The sequence below is a fragment of the Dipodomys merriami genome, unplaced genomic scaffold, assembly GCF_024711535.1.
Source record: "Dipodomys merriami isolate MVZ:Mamm:240054 unplaced genomic scaffold, mDipMer1.0.p SCAF_1782, whole genome shotgun sequence".
In the NCBI taxonomy this organism is placed as follows: domain Eukaryota; kingdom Metazoa; phylum Chordata; class Mammalia; order Rodentia; family Heteromyidae; genus Dipodomys; species Dipodomys merriami.
The window spans coordinates 421-19,287 of NW_027203140.1; the positions used below are offsets into that span (position 1 = coordinate 421).

The 18,867-nt window shown below is 36.8% G+C and overlaps 1 non-coding gene across 1 annotated transcript; it reads left to right on the forward strand.

The window, feature by feature from the left end:
- The first annotated feature begins 11,557 nt into the window (after window positions 1–11,557).
- Window positions 11,558–11,664, forward strand: LOC138829893 (U6 spliceosomal RNA). Its single transcript, XR_011372771.1, has one exon. It is a non-coding gene; the product is annotated as a U6 spliceosomal RNA (small nuclear RNA).
- The last annotated feature ends 7,203 nt before the right edge of the window (window positions 11,665–18,867 follow it).

Here is an 18,867-nt window from a genome sequence, read left to right on the forward strand (position 1 = left end):
ATTTCCTAACAAATGGGGAAATGTCATTCTTTCTGATGGAGGCATAGAATTCCATTGTGTATAAGATCTTTACTAGCCATACAACGGACAAGGGTCTCACATCTAAAATATACTTGGAACTAAAAAAATTAAACCACCCAACAACAAATCCTCAAAGAAACAACTGCCCAATAAATAAGTGGGCGAAAGACTTAAAGAGAAGCTTCTCTGAAGAAGAAAGAAGGATGGCCAATAGACACATGAAGAAATGTTCAACATCCCTAGCTATAAAAGAAATGCAAATCAAAACAACATTGAGATATCACCTCACTCCAGTTAAAATCTTATATTCTAAGTTGAGTGCAGATCTGTTTCCATTTGTGTCTTGTTATTCTGATATGAGAAAAGGTGGTAACATTTGTTATGTGATTCAATGACACCAAGTAGGTGACTTCTGGAAGGTGAAGATTCACTAGCAGCTTGTCAGAGATCACATCCCCATGAGCAACACTGAACTATCTTAATGAAGTTTTACAAGAGTTGCTGAAATAATGTGATCCCATACAATTTTGGATGTGGTAGGGGACTGAGAAAGGTGTGTGTACTTAAATTACTGTCCTTACATAGTTTTTGGATTGTTCCATGGTCCTTAGCTTACCTGATTTTTAGCCTATGTTTGATAATATAATCTGTGGCCTTTCTAGAAATCTGTCTGTCTGATTCTAAGGTATCTTTACAAGACTATTTTTCTATGGTTTTCTCTGTTCATTCTGTTTCCTGCTTATTAGATTTCTTTACGTCCTTCTTTCTAATTTGTCTCTTTTTCTCTCTGTCTCTTTCTCTCATTTCCTCTTCTCTCCAATTATCTCTTCGTTTTTTCTTCAAATGCTCTATTTGGGAACCAGTTTTTCTTATTGATCAATTTTCCTTTGCTGATATGTCTCTTAAAATGGACATTTCTCTTACCATTGTAGAGGAAAATTGTTGTTAACCATAATCCGACATAGTTATATATTAATCTGGAGCCAAAGAAAATCAGACAAACACATATATAAAGAAAAAGAGATTGCTGGGTCATAGGGGAGCTCTATGTGGAGTATTTTGAGCACCAATCCCACTTTTGGGTATTTACCAAAATGTTCACAAACAAAACCACACTAAAGGTACCAGCACGACTATGTTTATTGCAGCATTATTTACCATAGCTAAAATAGGGAACCAACCCAGATTCCCCTCAGTAGATGAATGGATCAAGAAAATGTGGTATATATACACAATGGAATTCTATGCCTCCATCAGAAAGAATGACATTGCCCCATTTGTTAGGAAATGGAAAGACTTGGGAAAAATTATATTAAGTGAAGTAAGCCAGGCCCAAAGAAACATAGGTCACATGGTTTCCCTTATTTGCAATATCTAGTATATGTCTGAGTCAAGCAGAAAAGGCCAGATAAGTTGATGTTAGGGAAATGAACCTTAAGATATGTATTCAAATGTTTTTTTTTCTTTCATGCAATTGTTTCTAACACATTTATTTGATTATTTCTTTGTTGCTTTGTATGTCCCTCCCCCATGATATAACCCCTACTTTCTCTGTATTTGATGTTGGTATAATTTGTGTAGGGGAAGGGAAAAAACAAATCGTTTAAATAGGGATACAAGTGTACCTATTGCAACAATGAGATGCACAAGTCATTATGTCGAAAAAGAATTTTACAACTTTTTTGGGCTGGGAGGAGGTTTGGTTGGGGGGGGCGGAGGGAGGATGGGAAGTGGAAACAAATGAAGAGGCTACAATGCTTTATAAGAGTGTACACATTATCTTGCCCATATAATTATAACCCCTCTGTACAGCATTTTCACAATAAAAAAGCAGAAAAAAGCAAAAAAAAAATAAATATAAAAGAGAGATATAGTGAAACCTGGGTTCCCAAGGCTAAGTAGCACTTGGGCCTTGAGTCTCTACAATCAAACATTTTTTCTTGAATTTACATAGAGCAAGTAACCATGGATACATGAAAAAATATAAAGCATCTAGCTAGGTACGAGTTACTCACACCCATAATCCTAGCTAATCCGGAGGCAAAGATATGAGGATTGCAGTTCAAAGCCAGCAGGGTCAGGAAAGTCATTGAGACACTCATCTCAAATTAATCACCAGAAAACTGAAGTGGTGCTATGGCTCAATTGGTAAAACAATAGCCTTGAGTTGAAGACCTCAGGAACAGTACTGAGGCCTAGAGTTCAAGCCCCATGACCAAGAAAATAAATAAACATCTATATTAATATTACCATCAGAGCCGAAACAGAGTTTGTGAGAGACACTTTTTTCCCTTGTTTTGAGAGAGGAGACTGCAACCAGACAATGTCTAGACCTGATATACACATCACCTTTGCCTTCAATGTCAACAGCACTGAAAATTCAGCATTTCCAGCACTAAGGAAGGAGTGTGACACTCCAGTCTCTTAACTCTCTCAAGAATTGTCTGTTTTAACCCTTCTGTGGCCAGCCCTCAGGATTCTGAGATGTCAGGGTGGACTTGCCACCTCATAGCATTTCCACTTTTAGCTCAACTTCAGAGTTCTCTGCAGACAGTTAATAGCAACAAAAAGATTTTCCTGACTCTATTTTCTTTTTTTGGCCTAACCTCATTTGATGTGATACGGTTTCAAATTAAATATTGTATTTTCTTTCTAATAAATTTAACTGTTGTTCTAACTGCTGTAGATTTTCTTCAAAGGAAGTAGTTTAGGCTAGCACATTGCATGGAGGAATTTTTTTCAAATGACTTTAATTGTTATAACAGAGGTGATATACAGAGAGATTCCAATTATGTGAGTCAGTTAATGAGTATATTTCCTTTCATACACTGTCTTCCATTCCCTCATTCTCTCCCAGTTCCTCCCTTGCGTCTATACTCATGAGTTATATAGTTTACTTCATCAATGTCTAATGACCTCCACTACTACACTTTTCCACCCTATTTGCCTTGAGTTCTACAGCTTTCCCTGTGATGAGCAGACTACCAAAGAAGGAATACAATTCTGAATTTAGGACAGAATGGTTATAGTAAAAGAGACCTATCTCAGGCATTCAGAGATTAGAAATGTGGAGAAATATCTTCAGTTATGTAGGTCAAACATGGAAGAGAATGTGGCAAGCCCAAAGCCAAATGCCAAAGGGAGAGAAATTTAACAAAATACCCTGAAGTTGAAACAAGTTTTAAAAGGGAGAGCTGGGCTTAATGGGAATAGGGCAGAAGAATGGAGATGGAAATGGTTGACTAATACAGTCATAACCCTCAATGTACATATTTGAGAATATAAATAGGAAACTTGAAGGGAAAATGGGATTGGGGTAAGTGAAGGAAGAAAAATGGAAAGTGTGAAAATGATCCAGATGCATTGTACATTGAAATGCACATGTACACTCTCTTCAACACTGACATGATGAAACGAAATCCCTTTGCACAACTAGCTAAAAATTAAGTTTTTGAAGTTTGAATATTGAGACCAGAAGCATAAGCATTTAGAGATAAATTAGAGGATTGCATCGACATATTCTTGAGGCTTGTGCTCCTTTCAATATACAAAAATTAATAAGTGTCAAATCTACTGCAAATGTAAATTTTATTTTGTAAATTCGTTTTGCAAATTACTTAGAATATACAGAACCAAATAACACTATTCCTTCCCTTCCAATAATAAAAGTCTTATTGACCTTTAAGTTGCTCAGTTGTTTCTAAATATCTTAAAGTAATGCATTGGAACTAATTTCATTCTACATTTAATTTTAACTTTTAAATCACTAAATTCTTTTAAAATCCTCTCACTTTGATACAGGTCTGGATAGATAACTGATGTGGGTAGAATCAAAATTACATATATGCTTACCTAATTTTCTCACTTCTGGGCCATTGAATACAGATGGTCCTTGTTAGGAAAATGGAGGCGAGTGGAAAAGGAATAGGATGGACTTGATCATCAACAAACAAGGACTGTTTTTATTGATGAACAGTGAGGGGCACAGCCTTTCCAGTGGGTTTGGAGGTTGTGTGAGGGAGCTGGGACAGGATCAGGGTTTTTATAAAAGATCTGAGCAAGGAGGTAGAGGTTAATGAAAAGCTCCTAGGTCAAGAAAGGTGGGGGCCTTTCAGTTGGGACCACAATGGGATGTGTACAGCTGGGCTTAGGTGGATTGCCCTTCCTGTAATTCAAAGGAGTTCACAAATACCCGGGATTTAGGGTCGGGGTCAATTCATCATATTCCATCTTGATAGAATGTTAGGGCCAAGAGGTGAGAGGCAAGTTCTTCATATAGGGTCTTTGAGACATAAAAAGAATTGTGATGAGTGGGAGTATCATGGAGTTATGAGAACAAAGCAGATTCCCATCATTTGTAACCCTGAAGGAGTATAAAATGTGGAGGGGCATCATGGTCTTTTCTGGCTATTTCCTGCTGGCATGAGGGTTTAAAGGAGTCACTGGGGCTGGGGTCTTTCAGGTCTGTGTTGGATCCAGGGCAGTGTCAGCAAAGCCTCTGGTTGCCTGCAGTAATAGGATGGCCTTGACTTGGTCCCAGATCCTGAATGAGGACTGTTATCCTGTTAGAGAGAAACTTGAAAATGATGAGATCAGTCAAAAGGCTGACAAGGTGGCAGGACTAGTTCATATGAGTGACACAGTAAAACAAACCCTGGGCACAAGCCATAAATGTTCCATTTGTATCATGAGCCCATAACCAGTCAGAAGTTAGGCCTGGATTGGAGAAGTTAAGGGCCTGGTGTGAGACCTTGATCATTTCCTATCAATAGCAGGTAACAAAGGCAAGAATGTAAATTCCTGTCCAGTTAGAAGTTAGACAGATACAGACAGTAGATGGACAAGCTTCTCAACTTGTGTCTATTGACCGCTTGGCTCTGGTTAATTTTGAAAAGGTAGGCACGAAGTGGCTGATGTGACATCATCTCTTATTCTTTTCCACCTTGTCCTGGACGTGTAGGTGCTTGTGGCTTAGATATAGGCTTTGGACTCAAGGCCTGAGGGAATTCCCTGAGCACTTCAGCTCAAAGCTAGCACTTTGAGTCACAAGCTCACTTTTAGCCGTTGGCTCGTTAATTTTTGAGCCTGCTTCCAGCCTGGCTCTTTGCTGATTATAGAGTCTCAGAGGGATTTTTCTGCCCAGGCTGGCTTTGAACTGCAATATTTGCCACAGAAAATCTTTTATTATTTCCAATTAAAGCAACCAGAAATTAATAGGAACAAGTAGAGCTTACATGCATCCTGTCAAGAATTGATCAACAAATACTTGCCAGAACTCTACAATGACAAAACTCAATTGATGGGATGAGAGTTTGAACACAGCTTGGATGCCTGGAAAACCTGATAACCAATTTTACAAGAGGCTGTCCTGGCCTACACATGTTTTAACACCATAACAATGCAGCTGGCTTTCTCAGGTCAGGCTTGGAAAGGTTTCCAGAGAGTTTTCCAGGAGTCTTAGTTTTTGTAAATCTAAAGCAGTCTTTTATCAAGAATCAGCTGTGTGTGATGGAGTCAGTCAGAAGTCCAATCTACCATGGTGGAGGTAGGATAGTCCAAGCAAGATCTTGGCCAGAATCTGTCCCTCGGATGAATTGTTAGATCTCCTGCTTTGTTGCTTACAAATTTATACAAAGATTGGTTAAGACACTTGACTTTAGATGGACATAGAGAATGACATGATAGTTTTAATGTAAATCACAGCCAACAATTACATACAAACTTTTACTCATAAACTGTCTTTTAAGGCATATTCATCCCATCTTCTACATACTCAAATTTTCTGACAGAAACAAATATGTGGAACAAACATTTTTAGAAAATTCTTACCTCCTTACCGGTGTTTATCCTCACAGCTGGCTAGGAGCTGAACTGGGTCTCACTACTTTTACTACTACCCTTGAAAAAGATGTTTTCTTATAACAAACAGCACATTTGTTGAGAAATATCACTACCAAGAATTATAAGAAGATAATTTTTACACAGTTTTTATGTATTATAATGAGATTATGTTGAACGTGCTCTCTGTCTCTCTCTCTGTCTGTCTCTGTCTCTGTCTCTGTCTCTGTCTCTGTCTCTGTCTCTCTCTCTCTCTCTCTCTCACACACACACACACACACTTAAACAAACGTTTTAAGGCGCGTAGGTTTTTAAAAAAATGAAAATCGGCTATAAGATTGTTTGGAATTCCAATGGCAAAGTGATATTGTTTTGACCAATATGATAAAAAACCATGTGTTCAAGGCAATACCAAACAAAATGCAAGGCAAATTTTGACAAACAGAATTTCCACCTTTAAACAAACATTGACAACAAGAGAAGGAACCCTTTAAATCAATTTTGGTGATGAGGTGGTTTAGTATTTTAAATTGAACATTTTAACCATTAGAACAGTGAAGAGTATAGAGGAGATAGGTTGGTGGAAGTGTGGGGGTTGAAGAAAAACCCATCATGTGGTCTTTGTCTCTTGCTAGGTTCAGCTTCCAAGGCATGTAGAGAGAATTGGGGGAGGAGGTGGTTGAACAGGTTTGTAAGGGGAAAAGATAGCACTTTTAACCTGCAGATATTTAAAGGGAGGATGTGGCATAATGAAGTTACTGAAAAGGTAGTTTGAATAATTGGATAAAGTTATTGGAAGAGGTGAGAGGGAGGGATTTTTCTTTGGTAGCCACTTAGAGGAGAAATTAAGAATCTAGATTTTGAAGTGAGTGGACTCAGGAAAGAGGAAAGGACTGTATTATTGTCTAAGTCCCTAAGAGAAGAAGGATTGGCTTGTTTCTATTATGGGATTTCAGGGTGGTAAAGGAAGAGAGCAGCAAAATACAGAGGCTTTCCTCAGTGTGTTTGTCAGCCAGCCTCAGTCAATAACAGATTAACGAATTGTCCAGACCAGAGGACCATTTAATTATGGTCTGGAAGGGAAGAAGGTGTATTAGCCATAGAAGAGGGTTGAGAAATGTATAAGTATGGAGGGGTTTGTTTAGAAGGATTTTTAACAGGACTCATAGCTTGTTGTTTTACCTTTGGAGGCCTATGCCCACCCCCACCTTGTGTCAGCTACACAAGCATGCAGACAGGCAGGCACAGAGACTGGGGTCAGCAAAAGGAGTTTGCTTGAAACAGACACAGTTTTAGCCTAGAGAATATGGACCAACTGCAAATACCAAGAGTGTAGTTAGAAGAGCAAGGAAGGAGAAAAGGTTCTTTTGTGATGGAGGTCATCAAAGAAAAGAGAGATAGAGGGAAATGGAGAGGGGGAGAGAGACAGATTGAGTTGCTACAAGATAAGGAGTTACTTTTTTAGAGGAAACGTTGGGTGGCTCCTGGCAGAGAAGGGCTTGGTGAGCAAGGCAGGAGAGTGGAGAGGGAGCCCTCTGGAGTGGAGGTCAGAGAAGGACTTGGTGGACCAAACAGAACAAGCAAAGTGAGGATTTTCTGGAGCAGAGCTTGAGGAGGGCTTAGGTTTAGGGGACCTCAGACTCCTCCCAGTTTCATTGGAGAATTGTTTAAATCAGCAAGAGTGAAACCTAAGGTTCTGAATTTAGTTCAGCAGTGCCATGGTAATGAGACCAGATTTTGGAATAAAAACAAGTCAGTTTTGTTTTTTTATGACTGTAAATCAGTCAGCCCAAAGTCTTAAGTTTAGACAGCAGGCATGCCAATGGGGTGTCTTTGGGAGACAATTTGGAAATTTTGGTAGGACTATGGATCCTGTCCTGATGCTCCAGGCACCGCTGGTGCTTTGAGAAGCCAGACGGATGGATCCCAATAATTAAGAGAGGGCATCCCCAAAGGTCCTAATTAAAGGGTATCAGGGTATAAGGAAAGAAGAGACTTCTGGAGTCTCTGTACCCCACAGACAAGAAGGAAGGGAGGGAGTCCTGCCCTCCTGGGGTCCATGTCAGGTGCCTACACCACAGACCGGGCTAGTTACCTTGTCCTGAAGGCTTTTAGGTATTGGGTGAAGTCAGTCAAACAGTGAAGAGCCTCCTGCCTGGAGATCAGAGTCCAGGGACAGGGTAAAGGATAGAGAATAGGGGGAGAGATAAGGCCTTTTCTGAGCTTACGCACTGGGGCAATAATACCTCAAGCCACAGCAGCGTGGCCATCCACTGCTTGCACTGCTTACAAAAGCAAAGGCTAGGAGGTTTTTCAGGTGTCTGTTTAGCCCAAAGTAAGCTCAGAGGGCTCTGTGCTTCTGATGAAGAAAAGCCTTGGAAGGAGGAGGAAGGTAGCAGAAAGGCTCCGTGAGAGGTGGCAAGGAGGTGGGTGGCCCCTTGGCAGAGGGCACCTACTTACTCCTGGTGCGTTTTATCTCCTGGGTGTCAGCACCATATGTTAGGAAAATGGAGGAGAATGGAAAAGGAATAGGCCTGACTTGATCACCAACAGAAAGGACTCTTTATTGAGGAACAGCCAGGGGCACAGCCCTTCCAGCAGGAATGAGGTTGTGTGAGGTAGCTGGCACAGGATCAGTGTTTTATAGGAGATCTGATCAAGGAGGTAGAGGTTAATGAAAAGCCCCTAGGTCAAGAAAGATGGAGGACATTCAGTTGGGTCTGAGATGGGATGTTTACAACTGGGCCTAGGTGGATTGCCCTACCTGCACATCAAAGGAGTTCACACATACCTGGAATTATGCCTGGAGTCCGTATGGACTTGGGATAATAGGGTGGGGGTCAACCATTCAGGCCAATTGGAAAAAGTTAGCGTTCCGAGCTTTTCTGCATATAAACACTCCATCAACATTTTCTTATTAGAGGATTATTCAAGATTAGCTATATGTTGATTGATAATAACTGAGCTTGACAGAAAGGTGAGGGAAAACTGTCTAGTCTCCAATGAGGTTCTGACTTGTATTTCACAAAGTGTTATGAAAGCACTCAATGAGAAATCTTGTAGCTGCATTTCTTAAAAGTGCTTGCCTAGGGGCTGGGAATGTGGCTTAGTGGTAGAGCGATTGCCTTGCGTGTATGAGGCCCTGGGTTCGATGCCTCAACACCACATAAGCAGGAAAAAAAAACAGAAGTGGCTCTGTGGCTCAAGTGGTAGAGTGCTAACCTTGAGCTGAAGAGCTGAGGGACAGCTCCCAGGCCCAAAGTTCAGGCCCACGACCGGACCCCCCAAAAAAATTTAAAAACAAAAGTGCTTGCCTGGTTACACTTTCTGATAATGTGTCAATTCAAGTACTTCTTGGAGTTCCAAACCATTCAATTTTGCTGTATTAGAAACTTGTTACGTTTTGCAGACAGCTCTTGGTGATGAAATTTGTGCTTTTTAAAATTGCTTTCCCAATTCCATCCACAAAATGCAGACAAAAATTATCTGAAAAAATTCATATCTGTTGATATTGCATATACATTTACTTTCCATTACAAACCTAGAATGCGGTAAAATTTCTCATAGCAATTACACTGCACTAGATTGTGGGCAGTTTCTAATGTAAATAATATATTTATTTTTGTAGAGAATTTGAGTATCCAAAATTTTAATATGCCTGTCATCCTAAAAACAATACCTTGCTGATATTGAATGACAAATATAACTTCCCATAAGTACAGAAATTTTCCTTGTATCTTTCTAATATATACTTTTATTGTAAAGGTACTGTACAGAGGGGTTACAGTTACACAAGTAAGGAAATGAGAACATTTCTTATTGAGCATTGTTAACCCCTCCTGTTTTTCCTCTACCATCCCTTCCCTTTACACCACCACAACTCCTCCCTCCATCCCCCTCTGATAGAGTGTCTTGTACATCCTATTGTTACAATGGATCAACCTGTATCCTTTCCTTATATCTTAAATGAAGAAATGCTGGCTTGTTTCATGCTGATTCTACTTGTGTTGACACACCTAAAGTCACTCTCCAAGTCCAAAAGCACATAAATGAAGTGCAAATCATCTTTTGTCAGTGGTATAATTGTGTTCTACACATTTATTGACAGGATACAAACCTTAATACATATATACATTTGAAGGCATTTGATGTGTGAAAACCCGTCAATATAAAATATAAAGTGATTTTGAAAAAAATAAAAGTGACTCAGAAGAAATTATAAATGCAAAAACAGTCTTTACAGAAACAAATTCTTAGAGATATTTCATGACTTTGAAAAGGATAAAGTGGCTGAAATTAATATAAATTTAGAAGTATGACAATTCACAAAAATATAAAAAGATATTCATGTATATCATTATATAAGCCAAAGCAGAAAGCAAATGTTGTTTAGATGACTTTTTAAAATACACTTTCTCAGGAACTGGGAAGGGGTTTCAGTGGTAGAGTGCGTGCCTAGAATGAATGAGGCCCTGGGTTTGATTCCTCAGTACCACATCAGTACAAAAAGACAAAGGTGGTCCTGTGGCTCAAGTGGTAGCACTAGACTTGAGCTAAAGAGCTAAGGGAAAGCACCCAGGCCCAAGATTTCAAGCCCCACGACCAACAAAAACAAAATCAAAACACAAAAAATCATTGTCTCTCACTTTTGTGTCCTCAAATCTGTAAGACGGCTGCTTCAGCCTAGGGCTAAGATTTTAGCTGTGGACACTTAACACTCCTGATTCAGACTCTACTTGAGAAAAATTTTAATGAATATTTTGTTCTTAATTTTGTTCTTTGTAAATTCATATGCACCTATAATACATGGTGTGGCCATCCCAGTAACATTCTCAAAGTACCTCCTAATGACGACTTACAAAAAGTTGTATTATATTACAACAAGGAAAATAATGCTACAATAAACAAAACCAATCATTAAATATTAATGATTAATAAAATGAAAAATGAAACAATTACCAGTGTTTCCAGTATTTGAAGTATACTACATATTAGGTTTTACTATTTTTTCATAATCCTGTACATTTAAAACTGCCTAAGATTATGATGTTCAATAAGAGTTTTATAGGCTATGAGTAGTCTTTAAAGTTTCCCACTAAGATTATTATTTATGGCTCATCTCATCTGTATATGGCTTATATCACCATTTGTTCCTCGCTAACCTATAAAGTAAGGAAGCCCTAAAGTTTTAACAGAAACTGTGGAATTAACAAAGTCTTAACTCTTCACTCTGCTTCTTTACACAAAGAATTTGCAAATTCTCATTAGTAAAATTTCTATAAACTCTGAAATGTACACACTTAGTAGTATATGCTGCTACAATAAATCTTAAATACTTTATGGAAAAGTTTTATGACCTGTCATACAGTCTTAATTTTGGCATATATATAAGCAAATTCCCAAAATTAAAAATATTTAAAACATTAAAACTTTTAACAAACCTTAACACTTGCTTCAATGTTCATTATGAGAGGTGCCTTGTATAGAATAATTGAATTCCTCCTCTTGCACATCTCTTGAACAACAAATATCTTGATTATATTGTTTTTGACATGCCAATCTTGACTTTATTCATAAATGTGTGCTTATATAAGAAACACATGGTTTTAAAATTTCACAACAATTCTTTAGAACTTACTTTTTGTTGAATTGTTTAGTTTAAGAAAATCAATTACACTTTATATATAAAAAATGTTCTGTGCTCAATTCGGCAGCACATACACTAAAATTGAAATGATACAGAGAAGAGTACCATGGCCCCTGTGCAAAGATGACAAGCAAATTCATGAAGTGTTCCATATTTTTACAACAGACGCTGGAGTGGATGTGGCCAGAAAGGAACCCTACCGCATTTGAACCCTACTGCATTCTTGGGTGGGAGTGTAAACTTGTTCAGCTACTTCGGAAAGGAGTATGAAGGTTCCTCAAAAGATTCCACATAGCGCTCCCCTATGACCCAACAAATACTACTTCTGGGCATTTACCCAAATGATCACAAACAAGACCATACTAAAACTACTAGCACTACTATATTTATTGCAGCATTATTTACCATAGCTAAAATATGGAACCAACATTGATGCCTCTCAGTACATGAATGGATCAAGAAAATGTTATAGATAGATAAATAGATAGATAGATTGATTGATTTCCTGTGTGTGTGTGTGTGTGTGTGTGTGTGTGTGTGTGTGTGTGTGTGTGTGTGTGAGAATAGGAATTCTATACCTCCATCTGAAAGAATGACATTGCCCAATTTGTTAGGAAATGGAAAGGCTTGGAAAAAATTATATTAGTGAAGTAAGCCAACTCCAAAGAAACATAGGTCCCATGGTTTCCCTTATTTGCAATAAATAATATATGTCTGAGATAAGCAGAAAAGGTCAAAAGCTATGTGCATATGACCAGATAAGATGATGTTAAATGAAATGACCCCCAAAGTAAGTACACAAGTGGGTTTTTTTCTTGCTTGCTATTATTTCAAACGTATTTATAATGTACGATGTATTTTATTGTTTCTTTATATGTTCCTCGCCCACAGTATAACCTCTGTTTTCACTGTATTTGATTTTGGTGCACCTGAATCTTGTATATACACTTAGCTAATTGGGGAGGGGAAAGAAGAAACAAAATGGTTAACTAGGAATACTGGTCCACCCATTGTGACAATGAGATGCACAAGACACTATGTTGAAAGTTGAACTTTACAATTTAGGTGGGGTTGGGGGGGGGATGAAGGGGAGTGTACTTGTAGAGATGTGAGGAAGGGATGGTGGGGGAAAAACCAAGGAGGAGGTAACAATGCCTGAGAGGAAAGGGACTCATTACCTTGCTCTTGTAACTGAAACCCCTCTGTATGGTATTTTAACAATAAAATACATATAAAAATGTTCTGAGATGGAACAGTTTATTTCCTCTATTATACCCATATAATATCATTAACTAAGAAATTAATGCAAAACACTGACGTGAATAAGTGTGTGAGTGTGTGTGTATGTGTGTGTGCCTGCATGTTGGCGTGCTCAGAGTTTGAACTTAGGGCTTTAAGGTCTTGCTAGGCCTTTCCCCTCTAGTTTGGTGAGCTAGTATATTAGCTACATCTCCATTCATGCTCTTTTCTAGTTCATTAAAATTTTTGAAAAATAATGTCATGATTTTTTGCTCTGATTGGTTTCCAAATGTTATCCACAGAACTCAGCCTTCTGAGTACATATCCTGAGTAGTCAGGATTACAAGGGTGACCAACCAGCACAAGGCTTTCAGAAACATATTAAATGTAGAAGAAAATTTACTTCATGAGTGCTTGTTTTATCATCTACATTTAAAGCATTTTGGAGTGATTATATGTGAATTTATTTCGTTTTTGGAGTCTTAAAAGACAGTACGTGATGATATTTAAAAATTTTACTACTTTTTAAAAAGGAAACTGGAAATGTGGAACAGAAGAAATTTGGCTCTCTTTGGACCTCAATTTATAAGCTCATCTCTGTGCATGATAACCCAATGTCACCAACACAGTCTGTGTTGAAGACAAAATGTGGCAGAAAACAAACACCCTTGGCAACAATTGCTATGGTATTATTTCTTGGACAATATGTATATTGAATTGAGTGTGTAAGAGAATGGAGAGATTTTACCTACCTTTTTTGTATTGCTGAAAGACTTTTGGAAACTTTGACTGATTTCCTTCCTCATTGTGTGTCTTTGGACCGTGCACTTAGTGCCTTTAATTACAATTTTTCCCAACATTATAATGGTAATAACATTAGCATTACAGCAAATATTATCTTAAGAATTAAGAGGCATGACACTGGTGAAATACTTAAGTTTCTATGAATAAGCTTTGAGTTTGGTCAGCAATTTTTAATACTAAATATAATTCCATATGTATTACAGAAACCATTACATGTAGCGAGAAACCAGAACTAATGTTATCAATTGACTGTGATCTGCTTTCAAGGAAGCCAGGTGGATAACTTCTCATGCTGTAATTCAAACTGGTTATCTTGTCTTGATATTGTAAAAATATCAGGGACAGAATAATGAAGAAATGTTGTGCACTGAGCTGAAGCGCGTATGAAAATGTGCAAAACTGATAAAACGTAAACTTATCTGAGCAGTATATTGTGTTTTACATCATTAAAGTTACATTGCAAAGATAGGGAGACCTAGAAGAATGAATTCTACTTTTGATACCCTATCATAGGGACTTAGAAGGATGAACTTACCTCATGCTTGAAGAGGCATCATCGGATGAGAGGAACAGTGTTTTTTTGTTTGCTTCCTTCCATTTATTCTTCAGTTTGAAATCTGAACTACTTGAAACTGAAGGAAACCAAGGGAAATCAGACATGCAGGCTTTGGAAAGAGCAATAAACATAAAATAAAATAAATATAGCCTTGTAAAAGGTCAAACTAAATTGAGTTTTATAGTCTCAAGTGATCTAAGCAATATCATGATATTGAAAATTTTAAAATGTTAGGAGTTGCTTAATGTTTTCCTTTCTACTACCTTGAATTAATTATTGATTTTGTATAGCGAGCTTAAAGATGAGATTAACAAGTAACATGAATAAAAATGGACAAAAGTTCCAAAAAGCCCTGAAAATCACAGTGGGTTTACAAAGTTGTGTTTAATACCATTTCTATACTGGCTTAGTGAACAGAAGTCATTAGAGAAATGCAATTCAAAATTACTATGATACTACTTCATAACTATTATAACTCTTACAAAAAACCCCAAAAGAACCAGGTGTGGTGGTAAAGGTTTGTAATTCCAAGCATTTAGGAGGTTGGACTAAGAGGAATTGAGTCTAAAGCCAGTCTGGGTTACTTCACCTATTAGAAACATGCACTTTCATAAAACTCAAAAGGCAATAATATTGGTGAGAGTATGGAGAAAAGAAAATTCTCTACACTCTTGGTCAAAATACAGGCTCGTATTCTCGTTGTAGAAATTAGTATGCATTTTCTAAAAAAATGCAAAGTTGAAATATCATCTGACTCACCAATCATGTGATTGTTTCTCTCTGGGTAACTCGTAAATATATTTGTAGTTCATTGTTATTCACATTATTCACAACAGCAGCCAAGATATACTTCGAAGTTAAGTGTTCAAATTCACACAATTAAAGCAACTCTGGTACAGGCACAAATACATGTTCTGTTTCATCCTTAAAATAGCAAGATACTTCTCCCATTAGCCACAACTTACAATGACCAGAAAGATGTAATCTAAATGAACAAAAATTTTGTCTTCCGATCTTTGTAATACTACACACACGCAAACACACCAACCTCAAACATTACGAGAGAATTTTTTTTAAAGTAAAGCAAACTGGAATCACTAGGGCATTTAGATCACAATGTAGAAGATAGTAGATATGAAGGATAACCAAGTACAGAGTTGTAATGTACAAGATGAGGTTACAGGGGACTACAGTGGCCTTACAAAGGAATGAAGCTAAGTAAGTAGGAGTTGTTCTTCCGAATGAAGCTAAATAAATAGCAGTTGTTCTTCTGAGTAGGGTTTGCTCTTTAAAGTTGTTCTTCCTTCAGTAATGGATGAGATTAATGTAATTCTTTAAATATACCTGCCTGTTTGCAGAAATAATATCAAACAATATAGCAATAATGTTCTATGCTCAACATAGAACAAAATGTCAAATTAAAATACATGAGATTATTCTTGATATAAACTAATTATTACAAATAAGGGAAAACCTGAGACCTATGTTTCTTTAAGTCTGGCTTACTTCACTTAATATTTTTTCCAAGATCTTCCATTTCCTTACAAATGAGGTGGTATCATTCTTTCTGATGGAAGCATAGTATTCCACATGCATGTGTAAGTGTGTGTGTATGAGAGAGTGACATTTTCTTCATTCATCTACTGAGGTGCATCTGAGTTGATATCATATCTTAGCTATGGTAAATAATACTGTGATAAACACAATTGTGCTGGTAGCTTTAGTGTGGCCTTGTTTGTTGTCACGTGGGTAAATGCCCAGAAGTGGTATTAGTGGGTAATAGGGAAGCATTATTGTGTACATCAAGGATAATCTTAGTAGATGAGCAGAATAGCTCACTATCTACTTACATATGATCTTTTTTTTTTTTTTTGGTCGGTCGTGGGGCCTGAACTCTGGGTCTGGGCACCGTCCCTGAGCTCTTCAGCTCAAGGTTAGCGTTCTACCACTTGAGACACAGTGCCACTTCCGGCTTTTTTCTGCTTATGTGGTGCTGAGGAATCGAACCCAGGGCCTCATGCATGCAAGGCAAGCATTCTTACCACTGAGCCACCTTCCCAGCCCTACATATGATCTTATAAGGTGATTCCAAGTGAAATGAACTCAAAGACATGTTTTTGTTGTTGTTGTTCTTAATGTAGTATGTGATTTCTTTTTATCTTTTGTGTTTTCCCCACCAATGTTTATCCCCTGTAGTCACTGTATTTGATTTTGATACCCTGGTTATTGTAAATATGTTGATCTGAACTAGGAAAGGGAAAGGTGAATAAACAAAATAGTGAGACAAAGGACAAAGGGGGAACCTATGCAAACGAGATACTCACAATATTTTGGAAATAATCTTGGGGGATGTTAGGAAGGATGAGGGAGTAACATGGGGGAAGTGGTAACAAGTTAGAAAAAAATGAATTCACTAACTTACTTATGTAAATCTAACCCCTCTGTACATTAACTTGATAATAAAATTTAAATAAAAATAAAATACATGAGAGCAGCAATACAGGAGATGAGAGTGGGGAAAATATTGTATTATACAGAGAAAAGTAGAACAGCTGTGGAGTACAGTGATTTCACTGTAACATAGGAAGTGATAAACTAGTATACAACTTTTCACCCTCATGTCAATCACTAAACAGGGAAAACAAAATGCAAACTCAGTAAAACAATAGAGATAAAATAGAAAAATAAACAATTAAGGTGAAGAGATGAATTGGACCAAGAATAACAAATGACACAGGAAGCAAATAAGCTGGTAAGTTTAAAAAATATTGCCCATAATAGTATTTTTTACATCACAATTTGTTAGAACTATAATTCAAATCACAGTTTAATAATATATTATTTTAATAATGTTATTATTACTGATTTAATATTGAATGTTTAACATATAATTTTAATTTTAGTAGATATAGAAAAGAAGAAAGTGAAACTAATTTTAATAATATATTTCATGAATTGTAAAATTGAGAAGCATTAGAATTTAAACAAACATATCATTATTTCAATAATAAATCATCATTTCATTTTTGTGAATTAATTTAATAATTCAGTTTATTCTACACTTAGCACTCATCATAACATCAAATAATAAATTATTGCATATGACTCTTGGTATTAGGTGAAAAGGCTCAACATTGTGGTAAAATTCACACCACACATTCTCCAGGCAGTGTATGAGGGTATGACTCCTCTTGTCTAGCTTAAATTGTGGAAATTTGATTACTACATGCATGTTAAATTCCTGTCTAGGAGACATCCATAAAATTATATACAGTATTTCATATGATGCTTATAGAACATATTCATTAAATTTTTATTTTGTGCCAAATAAATATTTGTACAGAGACTGCATTTCTGAGTAGATGATGGTGTATATGTGCCAGATAATACATATTGAGGCTTATTTTATATTTCTGACATTGTTTCAATAGTTGGATTTAATTTTCCATAAGGTGTTAAGTGTATTATATTGGATATATGAAAGTAATGAATGTTTATTACATTAATCCATTGTCACTTGTCTAATCCCAAGTATAAATTATCCATGTGTTTGAAGTAATGAAAAAAACAACAGATATAAGCAAGATAAATCTGTCTAATCCCAAGTACAAATTATCCATGTGTTTGAAATAATGAAAATAACAACAAATATAAGCAAGATAAATCAGACTCTAGACAAGTATTTCCTCCTTTATTTTGATAGTTGGTCCTCTTTTACAATACAGTATATTCTTGGGAAAATGTGCTCCACGCTGACCACAACTGAAGAATATTATGATTTGATCTATCCTAAGAGAAAAAAGGAAGGTAATCCTTCCTTCCAAACTTCTGCTCCCAGAGATGTGATCTGTTTTATGGTAGTGACTTGAAAATGAACATTTTTCACAGTCAACTTTGAAAAGCCATCTTGATAGACCATTGTTAGAGAGGATTATTCATGGTTTTGCAAGGATGCCAGATTGGCTCATTTTGAAACAATGAAAACAGGAATTTAGTCAGCTGTTTTTGTTTCTTTAGGAGAAAAACCTATTGAGTATAGGCCAGGGGATCATTGGGACCCAGTGAAGCTACTACCTTGAATAGTAAACCTAGACCTCTAAAAAATATACTCCAGTAAGCACAGCCAGTCAGAGCTGCTATCACAGCCTACATGAAGTCAGGCAAATAACAGAAGATGAGAGGCATTTAACTGATAAAAACATATTTTTATGAGTCAGACTGAAATGAGACTCTAGAGAGAGGGTCAGAAATACTGATTAGAGAGATTAAATTTGTCACACAAAGATTGGAAAATAGAATTCCTTGTAGAACAAATAAATCATAGAAAGCCCGTGCATGTAAGAATATGACAGCAGACCAAATTCCAGAAATGCACATTTTCTTAGAGGACAGCTTAATGAATTATCAATGGAAATCTTTGGATTCTTAAATATTTGACCACATGTGGGAGAAGGCCAATTACTGAAGAGAAAGAAAGTGTCATCACTCTGTTAGGAGGTTCAATATCACATTACGAAGTAATCAAGCACAGACTTGTAATAAAAAGAGAAAAAAATAATTTTTCCAAATGAGGGGATCATTTGATTTGATTTAGTAGTTCTTGATTTATTTGCTAGCAATTCCCATACAATTGATCCAGTCCCACATCTGAGTTGATATTTACTGAAGTATTCCCACATGAAGGAAAAGAGAAAATTTACAAATGTATGATGAAATGAATTGAGGGTGACATGTTCTAATACTGATATCTGACCTTTAGACA